Genomic DNA, 17589 nt, shown 5'->3' with positions numbered 1-17589 from the left:
AGGTACTATTTGGCTTATATAGATGGCATTCTCCCTGTCTTCACGTTGTGTATGTCTGTCTCTGTCAAAATTTCCCCTTTTTGTAAGGGCACCGGTCATACTGAATTAGAGCTCACTCTAATGACATCTTAATTACCTCTGTAATGACCTGATCTCCAAATAACCTGGGATCATCTTGGTGTGGTGGAAATGGGCTTTGCAGTTATGTCTGGGTTTGAATCTTGGCTTCACTGGTTACTGGTGTTGTGATCCAGGGAAAGTTACTCAGGACTTGTTTTCTCATCTGTATAATGGGAATGTAATACTGCTATGAAAATTAGAGATACCCTAGAATGTACTGGACAATTGGAGGTTGTTATTATCCGTGAGTTCAGGGTCAGTGCATGTGATGAGGAGATTCTCAGATGAAAGCAAGAATGTAATTGCTGAACCTGGTCAACACTAAACTGGCATCTGTACCAGAGTCCTTCCTGCCTACCTGTGTTCGCTTGTTTGGAGCCAGCATAATTTACAGGCTACTTTTTAGGTAAAGCCTGTATAAAACAATTTTACAGCATTCAACCTGGACACAACAGTTCACTGATCAATACTATGTAAGGATGTCACACTGGGGAGGAGAGGTTGGTAGGGGGTGGTGGAAAGGGCAGGGTGCAAACTTCTAGATATGAAGACCAGTAATGCCTTATGATTGGAAGGATTTTGCCTCACCCTTACACCCTTATAATCTTCTAGAATCTAGAATCTAGATTGATTTGACTGAACACAGAGCACATTTCTTAAGACTGTCATATTCTTTCTAGGTTACCTAGAAGATTAATTAAGCAGGTTTCCTTCATTATCAGCAATAAAAATTTGACTTGTTCAACTTGGTGTTAAAGATTGCCAATGCTCCAGTGTTCCCATAGAAGTGAAACTGGCTAATGGGGTGGGGGCGGGGAGCAGGAAAGAAAGCAGGAGGAAGGAGTTGTATAGATGGAAGTGTGAGTTTGGGAGGAATTAAGGTATGGATCTCACATCTCAATAGGGAAACCGTTGGAAATTTCCTTCAAAACAAAGCAATTGAATGTAAACTTCAGTTACATTAGCAGCGTAATTCTGGAAAAGTGGCAATCCAAAAAGCTTTTGACAGTCATAGCAACTTTTGATACCACGAAGAATCAGTCTTTACAGTAAGCTATTTGCTTGACTACTTTTGTGTAATTTATTTTAGGTTTAGTCTAATTTCTCCCAGGGCCTGTGTTAATTTGAATGGTTGCCTTAGTGTTACCAGTTTTATTTACTAAAGGAGGTAAACATTTGTTGGAAACTGTTTAAAGCAATTATCTTTCCTTGAGTCACATAGGATAGAGGCCAGTATTTATTTCGTGGTTGTTTTTTTTTACCTCTATAAAGATTGTATCTGTTGCTACTGTATTTGTGATGTTTTAGCTTAAAAAAATTGGTATGAGCACTATCATATGATGGCAAAATCAAGCTTAGAAATCAATAAATTAGTGATTTCGGGCAAAATAGTGTCTATTATTATTCATTTTAGTGTAACATTTTAGTGCCATTTTATTAGGTATGGTATAAAATACAGTTTTTAGCCAGTAGCTGTCTACTGATTACAAAGTAGCCAGCACAGCATGGTTACTAGGATAGTTAGGTTTTAATGCCTGGGGAGCACACCTAGCAACATTCATGCAGAAAGAAGGGGTAGTTTAAAAAAAAGAAATGAGATTTATAATAACAAAGAATTGTGGGCAAATTCACAATCTTTAAAGTGAGATGTGCATGAAAAAGAAAAACGGTGTTAGGGGACAGGGATACCATAACAGTTCCAGGATTAATTTACGGGGCATTCTGATAGAAGGCTGCACCCAGTAAGGTGGGTATGGGTTTGAAATAGGTGGAAAGCTTGGGAGAACGTGTACATCCTAAAAAAGTTTTTATGATGGTTCCGTCCAAAATTTCTGAACATTGGCATTGGCTGTTACACAAGCCGAATGGCATGATTTAATCAAGGTGTCAGCCACAGGGGCATCCCAGATTCGGGCGAAGCGTTCGGAATTCCTGAGATGTCTGAAACGCGGAGGCGGCCTCCTCCCCTACCCCCCGTTCCCCGTCGCGGCCTCCATGGGCATTTTCCGGCGAAGGGGGCACGCGAGTCCTTCCAAGAACAGTTTAAACGCGCGGACGTGCACACCCCTTCCTGCGGCCGCCGCGCTCCCTGGGGATGAAGGTGAGAGCCCAGGTCCCGGCGCGCGGGGGTGGGCTTCCTCGGTCCCTGCGCGGCCGCAGAGCCCGGCCCCCTCCCCCTGGCGCGGGCGGGGCTGCGGGCGCACCACGCGGAAGCGCGGGGCTGGGGAGGGGGTAGAGGCGCAGAGGCCGCGCGCGCTCCTTGGGCTGCAGTCGGCGGGCGCGGGGCGCGGCTAGGCGGCGGGCTCTCGCGTACAGGCCAGGCCGCCGCCTCCCCTTCCTCTACCCTTCCCCATCCCTCCCTCCGCCCCGCCATCCCCTCCCCCGAGCGAATCACGCGCCCTCCTCTGACACTCGTAGCGGGCCCGAGCTCCGAATTTATCCTTCACGTGACCTGAGGGGGTTGGGTGGTTGGTTGGGGACGGAGGGGGAGAGGGAAGGGAGGGGACAGAATCTGCCGTTGCCCGAGCAACAGGCTCCGCCCACCGGCTTGGGCCGAGGGGCGGGAGGAGTACGTCAGCACGTCAGCCGGGGTTTTGCGTTTTGATTGACAGTTGCTATAGCGACCGGGTCGGTCCGTCGCCATTTTGTTGGTTGGTTTTTTTTTAAACCCTTTCGCTTCCCGCCCGAATAATAATAAAAAGCCCCATTGGAGTGAGGCGGGGGTGGTGGCGGCAAGAGCGGCGGGGGGATCCGGGGAGACTGCTGCCGTCGCTGCTGCTGATCGCGGCTCAGGTCGGGCTCAGGGAGCGGACACCCCGAGCGGGGGGTGCGGGCGCCGCCGCCGCCGCTTCTGCTGCTGCTGCTGTTCCTGCTGCTGCTGTTGGTGCCGCTGCCGCCGCCGGCAAGCGGGCGGGACCGGTGTGAGTGTGAGAGTGTATGTGTGAGTGAGCGTGTGCGAGGGCGAGTGTGTGTGCGTGCGTGTGTGTGTGTGTGTGTGTGTGTCTGTGTCTGTCTGTCTGTGCGGGGACTCGGGGGCGGGCGGTTCGGGCTCTCCTGGTGGAGGAGCCGCCGCCGCCGCCGCCGCCGCTCGGGCCCCGGCGCTTCTCGCTGCGCAGGTTTGGAGCGCGCGCCATTTTGTGAGATTTACAAAATCTTCCTCGGGAAGAAGCCGCCGGGAGCGGCCACGACTCGGCGCCCGGCCTCGCCGCCGCCGCCGCCCTCCGCGCCGGGCCGGGCCGCGCTATCCCGCCGCCGGGAGTCGGGGTCCGGGGACTGCGGTATTTGCCGGGGAGGGGGCTGTCGCCTCCCCGGCCCCGGGCACCGCTGGAACCGCGAGCCGGAGAGAGACTGAGAAGGCTGAGGCTCGGCCGCGGAGCCGGGGCGGAGAGAGGCGGCCAGGGCGGCGCTGGCCGCGGAGGCCGCGGCAGGAGCGCAGCGGCGGCAGCCCAAGGCTGAGACTCACCGGAGGGAGCGGCGCGAGCGCCCCGCCATCGTCCCGGTGAGTGTCCGGCCCGGCCGCGGCCCCACCCGGCCCGGCGCCCGGCTCCACCCGCGGCCTGCAGCCGGGTCCGCGCCGAGGCCGGTCGGGCGGAGGGAGGGACCTGCCATTTTAGGAGGAGGCGCCGCGGCCCGGGGCTGGCCGCCGGGGGAGGGAGCCGACTGGCCGGGTCCCAGAGGAGAGGCGGGTGCGAGCGGAGGGAAAGTTGCAGAGGGTGGGAGCAGGGACCGCGGCCTCCCGGGAGTCGGGACCCGGGGGCCCGAGAAAGCGCCAGACCTTCACTGGTCGCCCGAGCGCAGGGGAGGAGGTTGTCTTCCTCCTCCTCTTCTTCCTCATCCTCTTCCCCCAGCTCCTCCCTCGTCCCTCCTCTCGGCCCCCTCCAGTGTGGGAACCGCCGGGGTTCTCCGCAAGGACAATGCACGGGTTAAGAAAATGGGGCTGGCTGCTGGGCGAGGCGCCGGGGAAGGTCGGGAGCCCGGTCCCTCCGCGGCCCTTTGGGGTGTGTTCTGGAGCGAGGGCATTCGGCGTGCTCTGAAGTTGTGCAGTGAGTGCAGGCGATCCCGGCCACTCGAGATGGAGTGATGACCTGTTTAGTAGCCGGAGGAGTTGGTGGCTGAGAATTTATAAATTACCACTGGTACCTGGGTAATGCAGCAGAACTTCACAAGTCTATGTACAGACCCAAGCCTACTCTTGCTTAGGTCCAAGGAAACTGCCAAATCTTAACACTTCGCGAAAGGCCCCTCCCTAGTCCGAAATGGTTAAAAATGGCAAAATCGGCGAGGGACTGGCGAGGGACTGATGGACTCCCAACTGCTTGGCTGTGCCTTTCATCCAATCCTGGATTATATGAATCTTGTAATCTTGGGACTGTACTTGAAGCTAGCACCATTTGGTTCTTGAATTCCGCCCAAGTTGTCAGAGAAATACATCTTAAAACATTGTTTTCTCACTTTTTAAAAGATTAGGACGAAAAGTACCTACGTACATTTATTCGCTTACCCTACCGGTAGAAACTGTTACCCATTTCACAGATGAGGAAACTGAGCTGTGACACATCCAAGGTCACCCAGCTGGAATTCGACAAGCCAGGAGTCTAGCCAGCCTGCCTGCACCCCTAATCATTAGGTTATAATTCATTATTGGAAGTACTGGCAAATTTTGAAGCGATCTGTGTGTAATAACTCGGGGTTCTAACCTAGAGATTTTTCCATATATCGTGTTTAGCATGGAATTAACTTTATGATTTGCTGAAGTGAAAAGGAAAGATTGAGATGAGGCCCCCTTAATGAAATTTATCAGGCCGCCTTCCCACCCAGAAAACCATGTAGACAATTTTTGAGTGGAAAGAATTAAAAAATATTCTTTGGTATGTTTTGTTCTTCACACTTAGTTTTAATTATAGGCATCCTTTAGGTATTGATGAGTGATAAAGTTTTATGTAAAGTTATTAGTCATTTTTAACTTTGAATATATAGTTCTTCTGTGACCCTTTATACTTTACATATACAGTGTTTAAGAATGGCTATATTTAATATTTTGATTTTTGGGGTATTTAATAAATCAGTGAACTTTTCTTTAGCTTTTTTTTCTTAAATTTCTCATTTTTTAATTTAAATTTAATTTTTTAATAGATTGATTTTAGAGAGACGGAGAGGAACAGGAGAGAGAGAGGGAGGCATTCATTTGTTCCACTTAGTTGTGTTCATTGGTCGCTTCCTGTATGTGCCCTGACTGGGGATCGAACCTGCAACCTTGGTGTTTTAGTGCACTATCCCACAGAGCTAGCTGGTCAGAACAAACTTCTCATGTTTTAATTATTATATTAAGAGAATGTTTTCAGATAGAGTTATATATGTGAAACAACTGAAGATGATAGTTTCAAATAAATTATAGAATCCTGGAGAAAAGTTTACTTGGTGATAGTTAAGATTTTTAATGTATATGTGACTTTCACTTAAAATACCCTAGTGCTTTTGGAGGCTTTGCCTTGCGATAGCAGTGGTGTTTTTGGTGGCTTTCCAGATTTATTTAGGCTTCAAACCTTGCCAGATAGTTAAGGACTCCTGTCAATGTCTACACGAAGTTCTGTTGTAAAACTGAGTTGAAAATTTCATAAGAGACATAAACTTAGAAAGGAAGGGTTACTCCTGTGTCTGTAAGGTGAAGGCACACTTACTTAAAATCTGAAAAAGATATTAGATTTGAAGGAACAGATTTGAATGAATGAATGGTCATTATTGGTAGGAGTGGGAAATGTACTAAGTGATCTAGTGAGGTCTTATTAGAAATTTGGGTCTAAGATAGTTTCTTAAACGTTTTAAAGACATGTTAGAAACAACATACAAAATTACTGTGTGTGGGGGACTAAAAAAATTGAGTTAGTCAAGTCTTAGGGGCACTAACATTTAAAATAAATGAAAATACTCCTTTTTAATGCACTGTCCTGTTTAAAGAAGGTAGATAGTAAAAAAGACCGTTGGTTAAAATTTTTTTCCCTTCTAGAATACTGTCCATTGTCTGTCTTTAGTTTTATTTATGGAGAGTTACTGTGTTAATGACTTAAAGTTATGGAGATGGGGAGTGGTAAGTGTAGCAACTAGTATTTAAAGATTTATATAAATTGTTATAGTGTTATGAATGTTAATCTGTAAAAGTAAAATTCAACTTGGTAACTTGCTATATACAGCACATGGTATAGAATGACCTTGGGCATGCATTTTCTTTTGAAACCCTACAAAGAGAAGGCTAATTTGTATTGAATTTTGGGTACTACTTGAACACAAAAACAAAAACAAAAAAAAGAGAAATAGCTTAGAAATCTAGATTGCCCGGGATGTTTTCACAGGCATGTTTATTGTCAGCAAGTGTCTAGTTAAGGGAAGAAAATTTGGATAGAAGTAACTTCAATTGTGAATGAGCAGGGAATGCCTTATATATAACATTAAATATAAGATTAATAGAACAGGGAGCTTCATTTGTGACTAAGTATTTGTGAAAAGGTATGTATCAATTTTTCTTTGCTTTAGCATTAATTTTTCTCTATTTCAAAGAAGTTGCACATCAGACACACACACACACACACACACACACACTCACACACACTTTAACCATCTGAACTTGTCTCTTCTCTCATTTATTCTTTTGTTGTTATATTCCTTACAGTAATTTAAATGTAAGCTAAGTAATTTAAAATGTGAGTGTTCTGGTGGTTTTATTTCCGGAAACTTGTGTATATTTTCTTTTTAGAATTAAAGATATTACTTGAAACTATCAAACATGGTCATCTGAAACTTGACACTAACACAGTTGGTCCTGTCAAAGTGAGTTGTGGAACTTGTTATACATAGTGGTTTTGCCATTTGAAAGACTTCTTACTATATATATTATTTTGACCACTGGGCAATGTTTTGATGGCTAGAGAGAATTTGATATTCATGATCCAAGGCATGCACAGTTTTGGATTAAAATTTTTAGGTGGTTGAAATTAGTGTTAAAATATTAAATATATAATCAAATTACTTTAAATCACCTATAATTTCTCATCAGTTGCCCCAAGTGAAGAAATCTTGCCGTATGTCAATGCTATAACGTTATAACGTTTACCATCGCTTATCTGAGCATTACTAAAATAATTTAAGGTTCATCTTAGGTGATGAAAGACAAGTCTTGTTTCCTAACCTCATGGCTACAAGGCCGCCTTAGTTTCATTTTTTGGTATATGAAAACAAAGTTTTGGAAATGCTGATTTGTGTAAACCAGCTAAATGTTTTTCAGTAGTTATACTTTTGCTTTGGAATTCTACATTTAAAGTTGTATAGTGAGTTAAAATTCTTTATCGGTGATAATAACTTACAGTATATTGAACATCTAAAATGATGTGTTTCTTTGTAGGCATACTTTTTGCTAATATAGAGCCAGTTTGGTTTGTTGGCAATTGAACTTCTAGAGCAGTGGTTCTCAACCTTTCTAATGCCGTGACCCCGCAATACAGTTCCTCATGTTGCGGTGACCCCAAACCAAAAAATAATTTTGGTGGCTACTTCATAACTGTAATTTTGCTACAGTTATGATTCGGAATGTAAATACCTAATATGCATTATGTATTTTCCGATTGCTTTAGGCAACCCCGCCGGGGTCGTGACCCACAGGTTGAGAACTGCTGTTCTAGAGCTATGTACCTTTCTTCTAGGTTATTTTAAAATGTTTGTATTGCTGTTAAAGTTTTGACAAGTTATAGACATATTTTTGTTTGAAGGAAGTGTGCATGGATACAGATATAAATATATAGTGCATAACAGCTTAAATTGTATCTTTTGAATTGAATTGTTTTGAGTTTTATCTCCCCATGATTGAAAAGCTTGTTTAAATCTATTTTGTGTGTGTGGGGCGATTAGTGAGCTGGTTTAACATGCAGTGAAACTGATTTTCATCATCACCTCTATTTTAGATAAATCCCTGTTCATTAAATAACTCCCTAATTTTTAATATATATATATGTAAAATATCCAATGACAAGAATTGGATTTCTTTTGTTTCTTTGTTTCATGGATATTTGTGGTCAAGTTTGTCATCTTAGCGCATGTATTTGGGTAAAAAAAAAAAAAATGATGAAATTGTGGCATCTACTTAAAAACTGCTTGATAAGTAGTTGGGGATAGCATGGTACTCTGGAGAGAGGAGAGACCTGTCCTGTGAGATGTTGCCTGTCACAGGCTCCCTGTAGGCAGGTCTCCAATCTCAGCAGGACCTGCCATTCCCTGGCAGTGTCACCTTTAGCACAGTGAGTTCACTAAGCATCTTTGCTGTAAAATGGGGTCAATGGTAATGTTCTTGTGAAGATTGATAAAGTATGTACATTTCTTAATAGCTTTCTTCTCCCTCCCTTCTTCATTCACATTCATTCACATTCATTCTTATGGTCTCAGCATAAATGTTACTTCTTCAGAAAGGCCTTTCCCATTCCCCCAGGCTAGGTAAGGTTTCTTGGCCAGGTGTTCTTACAGGCCCTTTCTTTTTTTCCCATAACCCTTATTGTAACTAGCTATATAATCATTCATATGCATTCATATATATGCTTACTCATTTAATGTCTCTCTCTCTCACTCTGTTAGATTGTAAGGTGCATCTGGACAGGAACAATTCTTTCTTGATCATGCCTGTAACTAATGCCTGCACTTAGTAGAGATATATAAGTATATTTGTACATAGAATGATGGAATGAGGGACCTATCTGCTGAATCCTGAGCACCACTTCTTAGTTGTATAATCTTGGAGTAGCTTCTCTGAGCTACAGTATCCTATATGCCAAACATGTATAGTATCAGTTGCCTTGCCCAGGATTCCAGAATGAAATGAGATACTGTAATGAGGTGCTTTACAACAGTGTAAAATGCCATGTAAATATAAGCTGGTACAGTAGCAATAATTTCAATAGTGGGGTTACCCCAGAATTTATAATTAGTTTGAGCTTTATTGAGTTGATAAGTTGGAATTATTTAATATTACAAATTTAAAAAAATTATCTATTTTAGAGAGGCAGGGGGAGAGAGAACGGGAGAGAGAGAGAGAAGGGAGGGAGGAATAGGAAGCATCAACTCCCATATTGCCTTGGCCAGCCAACCCCATGGTTTTGAACTGGTGACCTCAGCATTCCTGGTCGACTCTTGACCCACTGCGCCACCGCAGGTCAGGCTTATTATTACAATTTAAACTTTCTGTATGCATTAGTTAGAACATGAAATTGGGCTATGTTCTGACTAAATAACAGTGGCTTAAACAAGAAGTTCATGTCTCAGGTAAGTGTTAAGTAGAGTAAGGCTGATGATGTTCCATGGTACAGGGACCTTGGTTTCCTGTCTTGTTACTTTCCCATACTAAAGGAGATCGCCTTTCCTGTACAGTACAAGACAGCTCCTCAGCACATCTACAGTATGAAACAGGAAGTGGGGATGGCACATCCCACCTCCATTTAAAGACAAATTTGGAAGTTTACACCTGTTTACACTTTTGTTTACAGAGCTGTTGGTCAGAACTTAGGTGGCCACATTTAGCTGCGAAGGAGGCTGGGATTAGTGTTCTTTGGGAGTTGGTTGAAAACTGTTTCTACTGAAGATGAGAATGGGGGTTATGAAACATTGCCTGTCACACTTTTAGATATTTTGGGAAAAACTCAGAAAAACTTTTGAGAAGACAATGTATTACAATAGTAAGTTTTTATTTTTCATATTTGATCATTAATATTTTAAACTGGTGTACAAGTTCAAATAGCTCATCAGTATTTTGCATATACTGTTTATTCATACATAGTCAGATGAGAAAATATGTAAAACTTTTAGTAGTGAAGGAATTTTGGGTCTAATAACATTATTTTAATGACAGCATTTTCTGACAGATCCATGATTCTTGATTACTGTGACCATATTGTATATGAACTGTTTGGAATCGAAGCTTCTGGGTTTTGTCTTAGTAGTCTCCTCGACTGTACTGTGTGTGTTCCTATTGGTATCCTCAGCAGACAACACTAGAGTAACACTGGCATCTTGTCAGGGTTTCAGTAAATGTTTGAGTCACTGAAGCTGCAAGGAGGATGGTGGCTGTGGTGTTTAAACATACATTAACCATATTTCTCCATGTATAAGATGCAACTTTTTGGGAAAAATTTGGGCTCTAAAAACTGGGTGCATCTTACACAGTGGTTGTAGATTTTTTTAAAATTTTCATTTCCTGCTTTTTCTCATGGATGAAGAGTTGTATGAATTTTATGATGAATAAAACTTGAGTTCAGTAACTTTACGCAATACATTTTTTTTTCAAATTTTGGGCCCCAAAATTAAGGTGCATCTTATACATAGGAGTGTCTTATACATGGAGAAATATGGTACTATCTAATGTCTTCCTCCTTAATTTCTGTGGGTTTGAAAAAAAGAGGAAGATCTAGGATCTCTTTGATCTCTATAGAGTATTGTTAGATCTAGTATAGACCTGAGAAACTAATAACTGTAGTTCTCAAACAGTCTTGTGGAGGACTTGTCCAAGTGGAAATCCCAGATTATACATTTCCTCTTTGTTGATTGGGAGTGATGCTCAGGAGTGTGCTTTCCTATTTAGAGCTTCAGGTAATCCTGATGCTGTAGAAACATTTTGGGAACGTTAATATAGTTCATTTCTTTTAGAAAAGAAAATGGATGCAGAGAAAGTAAATTACTAACCAGTGCCTCAGAATAAGCAGGTATGTCTTGTCTTCTGGTTCTTTTCACAAAAGAAGGACAGAGTACTAGCTACATTGGGATTTTATGGTGATACCTGTCCTCGATTTTGTTGCTTTTCATGTGTGAGCTCATTGGTAGTGAGTGGTCGGCTCACTTGTGAGCATCATAGAAAAGTAGTCTGGCTTAATCATATGAATATTTAAAGGTGGGAAGTTGAGGTTTTAAATAAGATATTGTTAGTGTAAGTGCTGTGGTCAGTAGGGTAGTGTATCTATGGGGTAGATCAGCGATTTTTTCATTTCATGGCACACATAAACTAATTACAAAAATTCTGTGGCACATCAGAAATGTATTTTTTGCCAGTTTATTTTTTAAAGAGGTATATTTTTGATCGATTTATTCGACAATAGGCTATTGTTGTGTTGGCTCTTGTCATTTTTTTATTTGACAGTCTAAGGGAGAAGAGGTCAGTGCCCCTGAGTAATTAGTTGAGTACTGCATATTTTAAAAATTCTTGGCGGTATGCTGGTTTAAAATTGTGGGGTAGATGATAGGGAGTGCTTCCTTGGTGTGAGTGAAAGGAACAAAGGTAGGTCTTGTCCCCAAATTACTACTTTCTTTTTCACCTGGTTTGCTTGCAGTTTTTACTATTGAATTTATTCTTTTAGGTTAAGGTAAGAGTTGGATTTCCTAATTGAAAGTGGAAATGCTCCCAGAGATATCCTTTATCTGTTGTCAGGTTAAGACTTTAGTTTTATCAATTAGCTGGCTGTCATTTTTAAAAATCGGAGATTAGTACATGCACTAATGAGAAAGCTTTTTTGGAAAGGAGGGAGAAGTAGGACACACGTGCCATGGCCTGAGGAAAGTGAAGAGTGGGTTTGAGAAATATCAGCTTGTGGTATAATCCTGGAAAGGTTCATGGAGGCTTCTCTGGTGGCCAGAGGTTGGTAGTGTTAGACTGGCACCTGCTGGCTTCCTGTCAGGGAGATAGTGTTGGTAATGAGACTGAATAATTTTGCTGAGGACCCATTGGCTTTACTGTCTGTCTACTGGAGTAGAAAGAAGTGTCCTTTTTGTCTTAGTGTTCTATCATCTGTTTAGGGCTCCTATTTGAGCAGTCTTAACAGCATATTAAACATACCAAGTATTGCTTTGATCACCTAGGGAACTTTAGTTTTTAAACTAGTAATATATACTTATGCTTTAAAAAAAGATCAAGCCATATAGAATTGCCCCTCTTCTGTGCTTCATAGGTAATAGCTGTCCAGTTCTTCCTACCAGAAATGTCCTATGCATATATATCTGCAATTATACATTTTAAGTAGTTAACATTTATGTGTATTACACAGCTGTCTGTATAATATCCCATTTCTTTTTTCTAAAGTGCACAACCATTATGAGTGTGTGTATGTGTAAATACACAGTGTCTAATGCACTTCGAAACAAATGAGATCGTGCTAAACACAATTTTGCAATTTCAGCTTCTTAATTTTAGAAATATTCCCATATCACCTGTTTTATCAATGACTGGAAAGTATTCCATGTTGTGGATGTAGCACAGTTTAGTCAGTCTTCATTAAAAGAGCATTTCAGGTTTTACATTTTTGCTATTTTAAACAGTACTGCAGTGTACATCCTTGAATATGTACCTGTGTTCTGTGAGCTTTAGCTATAGCTTATCTATTTATCAGGGAAATGGTTGGTTCACTATGTATATGCACATTTGAATATGTGCTGCCAAATTGTCTTCCAAAAAGTAGTGCTGATTTGTGCTGCATCAGCACTGTCTGAGGGCACAGTTTCTCCAGGTCTCCAACAGTGCTGTCATCAAAGTTTTAAATCTTTGTCAATTTAATAGGTGAGTAATATGCTTAATTGTTTGGATTTTCATTTTTTAAGTATCAAAAATACTCAGTTTTGTTAGAAATAGATAAAAATATTTCCTGACTTTTCTGTATTCTGTTGGATGAAAAACAGGAGTTTTGATAAATTGTAAATGTTTATAATTGTAAATGCATTGATAAATTGTAAAAGGGGATTCTTAATCCTCTTCAGTTGAATAAATATTTAACTCTTCATGTGAATTATGGTGGTATAAGCTTTGACTACAAAAAGAGTAAGATTTGGTTGCCTCTGCTGTTAGTGTTGAAATAGTTGTGTGTATACAGGCAAATTAATAAGACCTTGGTTACTAAAAAGAGAGGTACTGACATGAAGGACTAGAAGAACATGACTAGAAGGCATGCTCAAATTCTCAAAATCTGAGAATTTGAGCATGCCTTGAGGAGGTGGGACTGGATCTTGGTCTGGAAGAATGGCTAGGGTTGTTACAGTAGAGCCTGGGGAATTGACAGTCCTCCAGAAGAGGTCATGGAGGCAGTCTGTGGTGGTGAGGAAGTGAAGGATGACAGCCTGGAGAGAGTATGTGTATGTGGTGGTGGGGGGAGATATGTTGGGGGAGGAATAGGAACAATTGCAGTGAGAAATGAGAGTGATGGGTCATATAAATTAGAAGGAATTTGAATTTGGGACAATTGAAGGGTTTTTGTCACAGCAGTGATGACATATCTATGGGTTAAAGAGATGACACGGTAAGGAGGAGGGCTTGGAGGGCAGGTTCATTTTAGGTGTACAGGCATGAAGGAATAACAAGAGGTGAAAAGTAAAAGACAGATGGGAGACCCAAGTTTGGGATTTAAATAACAATGTTTTATCTCTGAGATAAAAGAGATTAAACTTGGTGGCAGTATATAGTAAAATGTTGTATGAGTGGAATGATTGGTTTAATGGGACAGTTGAGAATATTTTCACCTTGAAGACCTGAAGTAACTGTTGAAGAACAGAAGATAGGGTTATCATAGTTTGAACCTTCCATTAGGGATAGGTGGAAATAATTTGTAGCACTATTAAAGATGAGCTAAAAAATGGGGTAGTGGCAGAAGGCAATGTTAGGAGCTGTGAATCTGGAAAGAAGAAGGTTATATCATAATTCAAAGTTTGAAAAGTACAAAGTATCAGAACATGTGAGTTTGATTTATTCTGATAGTATTTTCATGAAAAATATCAATTCTGTTTATTTTCACTTGTGTCCCTATTGGGAGATGATCATTGAAAAATCACTGACCTTTTGAGGAGGATAGGGTTACTTATTGAGTACCTGATAGTGCTGGCTGTGGGCTAGGCCTGCAGTCACAGACTGTGCTGTCTGCCTTCTGGAGAAGTTCTTGGGGCCTTCCATAGTCTTTGGGTAGGTTAGGGACTTGGACTAGAGTAGATATTTTCATTTAAGGGAGCACAGTGTCTATGAAATTTATTTTATTTTATTTTGACAGAGAGTCGGAGAGAGGGACAAATTGAGACAGATAGGAAGGGAGAGTGAGAAGCATCAATTTTTTTTTTTTCTGAAGCTGGAAACGGGGAGAGACAGTCAGACAGACTCCCGCATGCGCCCGACCGGGATCCACCCGGCACGCCCACCAGGGGCAAGGCTTTGCCCACCAGGGGGCGATGCTCTGCCCCTCCGGGGCGTCGCTCTGTTGTGACCAGAGCTACTCTAGCGCCTGGGGCAGAGGCCAAGGAGCCATCCCCAGCGCCTGGGCCATCTTTGCTCCAATGGAGCCTTGGCTGCGGGAGGGGAAGAGAGAGACAGAGAGGAAGGAGGGGGGGGGTGGAGAAGCAAATGGGCGCTTCTCCTATGTGCCCTGGCCGGGAATCGAACCCGGGTCCCCTGCACGCCAGGCCGACGCTCTACCTCTGAGCCAACCGGCCAGGGCGAGAAGCATCAATTCTTTGTTGGGGCATCTTAGTTGTTCATTGATTGCTTTCTCATATGTGTCTTGACAGGGTGTGTGTGTGTGTGTTTGGCTACAGCAGAGTGGGTGACCCCTTGCTTAAGCCTGCTACCTTGAACTTAAGCCAGTGGCCTTGGGCTTCAAGCCAGCGACCTTTGGGCTCAAGCCAGCAACTATGGGGTCATGTCTATGATCCCGTGCTCAAGCCAGCGAGTGACCCTGCACGTAAGCTGGTGAGCCTGTGCTCAAGCCAGCAACCTAGGGGTTTCGAACCTGTGTCCTTTGCATCCCAGTTTGATGCTCTGTTCACTCCGCCACCTCCTGGTCAGGCTGAAATTGAATAATTTTTGAAGGTCAAAATTTTAGTCTTATTTTAGAGCCCTTTTTGCAGTTAATTTTGAGTTAAAGTTTATTTGGATCGGAATAAAATATCAGATTTTAAAATAAATACTGTCTACTGACAGGTTTATTGACTGATGTTCCCCTTGAAAAAGACCTCAGTGGGGTTTTTTTAACTTAATTATATCAAATGTTCATTATTGGGAGACATTATTTCTGTTGTTCAAAAGATTGTTTCATAAAATTTTTTCAAAACAGCAATGGTAAGAAGATTATTAGGATCTCATTGAGTAGTTTACAATCTAATTTCACTTTCTGGATTTCCCTATGATTCTGTGGTATAGTTCAGAACTTAGTTAAGCTAGGAAAATTTACCTAAGAGTTGCCCTGAAGGCCCACAGTTACTCAGCAGTATTACTTATGCAGAGGGAAGAACTTGAAGACAGGAGTCTTAGGATTTATGGGGAAACAGATGGGAAGGAGACTAGTAGCTGAATAAGACAAAGATACGGACATCTGAAGTAAAAATGCTGTGGGCATATAGGAAAGGCCAAGGAATAAGGAACGTTTAATAGAGTGGGCAGAAGTAGAACAGGGGTTTGAGCAAATGATTAAACAAGAATTCTTCGTTGTTGGAAGAAACTCTTTAATGATTTATTATGACTTCAAGGTAAAGGCCATGTTAGTCTCAGAATCCCCTACCTGGATGATTGGTCTGCAGCTTACTTATGCAGTCTTATGTCCCAGGTCTCTGGATCCCTGACTCTGTCCTGCTCCCTCAGTCAGTGCTCATCTCCATGTTTATAAATTTTTCCTGCTTCAGTTTCAGCTTAGATGACACTTTGTAAGGAAAAGCAGCTTCCCCATCTCAGTCACCTTCTTTCTTTCTTTTTTAAATAAGGGATGTTTGTTTGTTTATTTATTATTTCAGAGACAGAGAGAAAGTCAGAGAGAGGGATAGATAGGGAGAGAGATGAGAAGCGTCAATCATCAGTTTTTTGTTGCGACACCTTAGTTGTTCATTGATTGCTTTCTCATATGTGCCTTGACTGTCGGCCTTCAGCAGACCGAGTAACCCCCTTGCTCGAGCCAGCGACCTTGGGTCCAAGCTGGTGAGCTTTTTGCTCAAGCTGGCAACCTTGGGGTCTTGAACCTGGGTCCTCTGCATCCCAGTCTGACATTCTATCCACTGCGCCACTGCCTGGTCAGGCAGTCACCTTCTTTTTTAATATCCCATATCTTCCTGTACTTTTTCTTTATAGTGCTTATCTTTCTTGGTGATTTTTTAGTGCTTGTCTGAATAATGTCCTCCTGGGAACAGGGGTGGTGGTATTTTGCTCCCTCTTGCAGTCTTGTGGACTAGCAAGTGTTTGGCCTATAATAAGCCCTAAAACATTTGTGCTTCATGTTTTGATCTCGGTCTCATGGACCAAAGGACTACATCAGGGGAACGTCTGTACATTTGAAGTGAGAGTTGGACAGGGAATATGGGGCTCTTGAGGAAAAAGAAAAAGGTGAATCCTATCTTTTTTTTTAAATTAATTGATTTTAGGGAGAGGAAGGGGTGGGGGTGGAAGAGAGAGAGAGAGAGAAACATCAGTTTGTTGTTCATTCATTGGTTGATTCTTGTAAGTGCCCTGACTAGGAATTGAACCCACAATCGTGGTATATAGAGACGATTCTTCAACCAACTCAGGTACCTGGTCAGTTCTTGTAAATCCTGTGTTTTTCAAGATAGGATTGGAAAGTTTTTTGTAGCCAGGAAAAAGACAAATTATTTAGTTATGGATTAATAACTTAAATGCATGTGAAATATCTACTGTATGTTAAAAGATAGATTATGGGGTGGAAATACTGCTTTTTTTTAAAGAAGTGCATAATTTTAGTAGTTCACTGAAATACAGTCCTTAGTGGTCTTTTGTAATGGTTTTAAACTGTGACTCTTAAGTTGTAGATATTCTTCATGATTCCTAGCCAACAAAGTTATGTTTATTCAACAATTATATCTGGAATGTCCATCCAGCATTTGTAGCAGCTGTCAGGTTCACAGTTCAAAAAAGCTCTAGCTTTATTTTATTTAAAAAGTGACAGAAAAATGAAGAGAGTGGTTTGTTTGGATGCTTTTCGGCTTTAACTTCTTTACATATGACAGAACAAGAAGAATGATTGAGGGGAAAGTTTAATGAATGGATGGATTTTGAAAAGAATGAATCTTGTAGTTAGAAAATTATTGAGTTATAGAATTGTGTACCTGAAACCTGTATAATTTTATTAACCAGTGTCAACCCAATAAATTCAATAAAAATTAAAAAATTATTGAAGCTGTTGATCTTGTCAGGAGAATGAACTTTTAAAAAGCTTATAAGTGACTTGTTTTATTTTTTTTATTTTTCTGAAGCTGGAAATGGGGAGAGATAGTCAGACAGACTCCCGCACGCGCCTGACCAGGATCCACCTGGCACACCCACCAGGGGGCGATGCTCTGCCCCTCTGGGGCGTCACTGTTGCGACCAGAGCCACTCTAGCGCCTGGGACAGAGGCCAAGGAGCCATCCTCAGCGCCCGGGCCATCTTTGCTCCAATGGAGCCTTGGCTGCGGGAGGGGAAGAGAGAGATAGAGAGGAAGG

The 17589-nt window shown here is 42.2% G+C and overlaps 1 protein-coding gene across 10 annotated transcripts in view; it reads left to right on the top strand.

The window, feature by feature from the left end:
* The window catches only part of DYRK1A (dual specificity tyrosine phosphorylation regulated kinase 1A), a 269710-nt gene that overhangs the window by 98486 nt on the left and 153635 nt on the right, over positions 1-17589 (top strand). For 2 of the 10 annotated variants that reach the window (XM_066370198.1, XM_066370207.1), the window contains exon 1: positions 2799-2913. The exons of 2 other annotated variants lie outside the window; for them this stretch is intronic. The gene's annotated coding sequence lies outside the window, so the exon portion shown is untranslated. Of the gene's footprint in view, positions 1-2202; positions 2222-2661; positions 2772-2798; positions 2914-2969; positions 3620-17589 lie in introns of those variants that run through there. 6 more of the 10 variants (XM_066370197.1, XM_066370206.1, XM_066370203.1 and 3 more) reach the window with 5 other exon arrangements.

This window comes from Saccopteryx leptura, chromosome 2 (assembly GCF_036850995.1).
Source record: "Saccopteryx leptura isolate mSacLep1 chromosome 2, mSacLep1_pri_phased_curated, whole genome shotgun sequence".
Lineage (NCBI taxonomy): Eukaryota > Metazoa > Chordata > Mammalia > Chiroptera > Emballonuridae > Saccopteryx > Saccopteryx leptura.
This window is presented reverse-complemented; position numbering and strand designations above follow the sequence as displayed.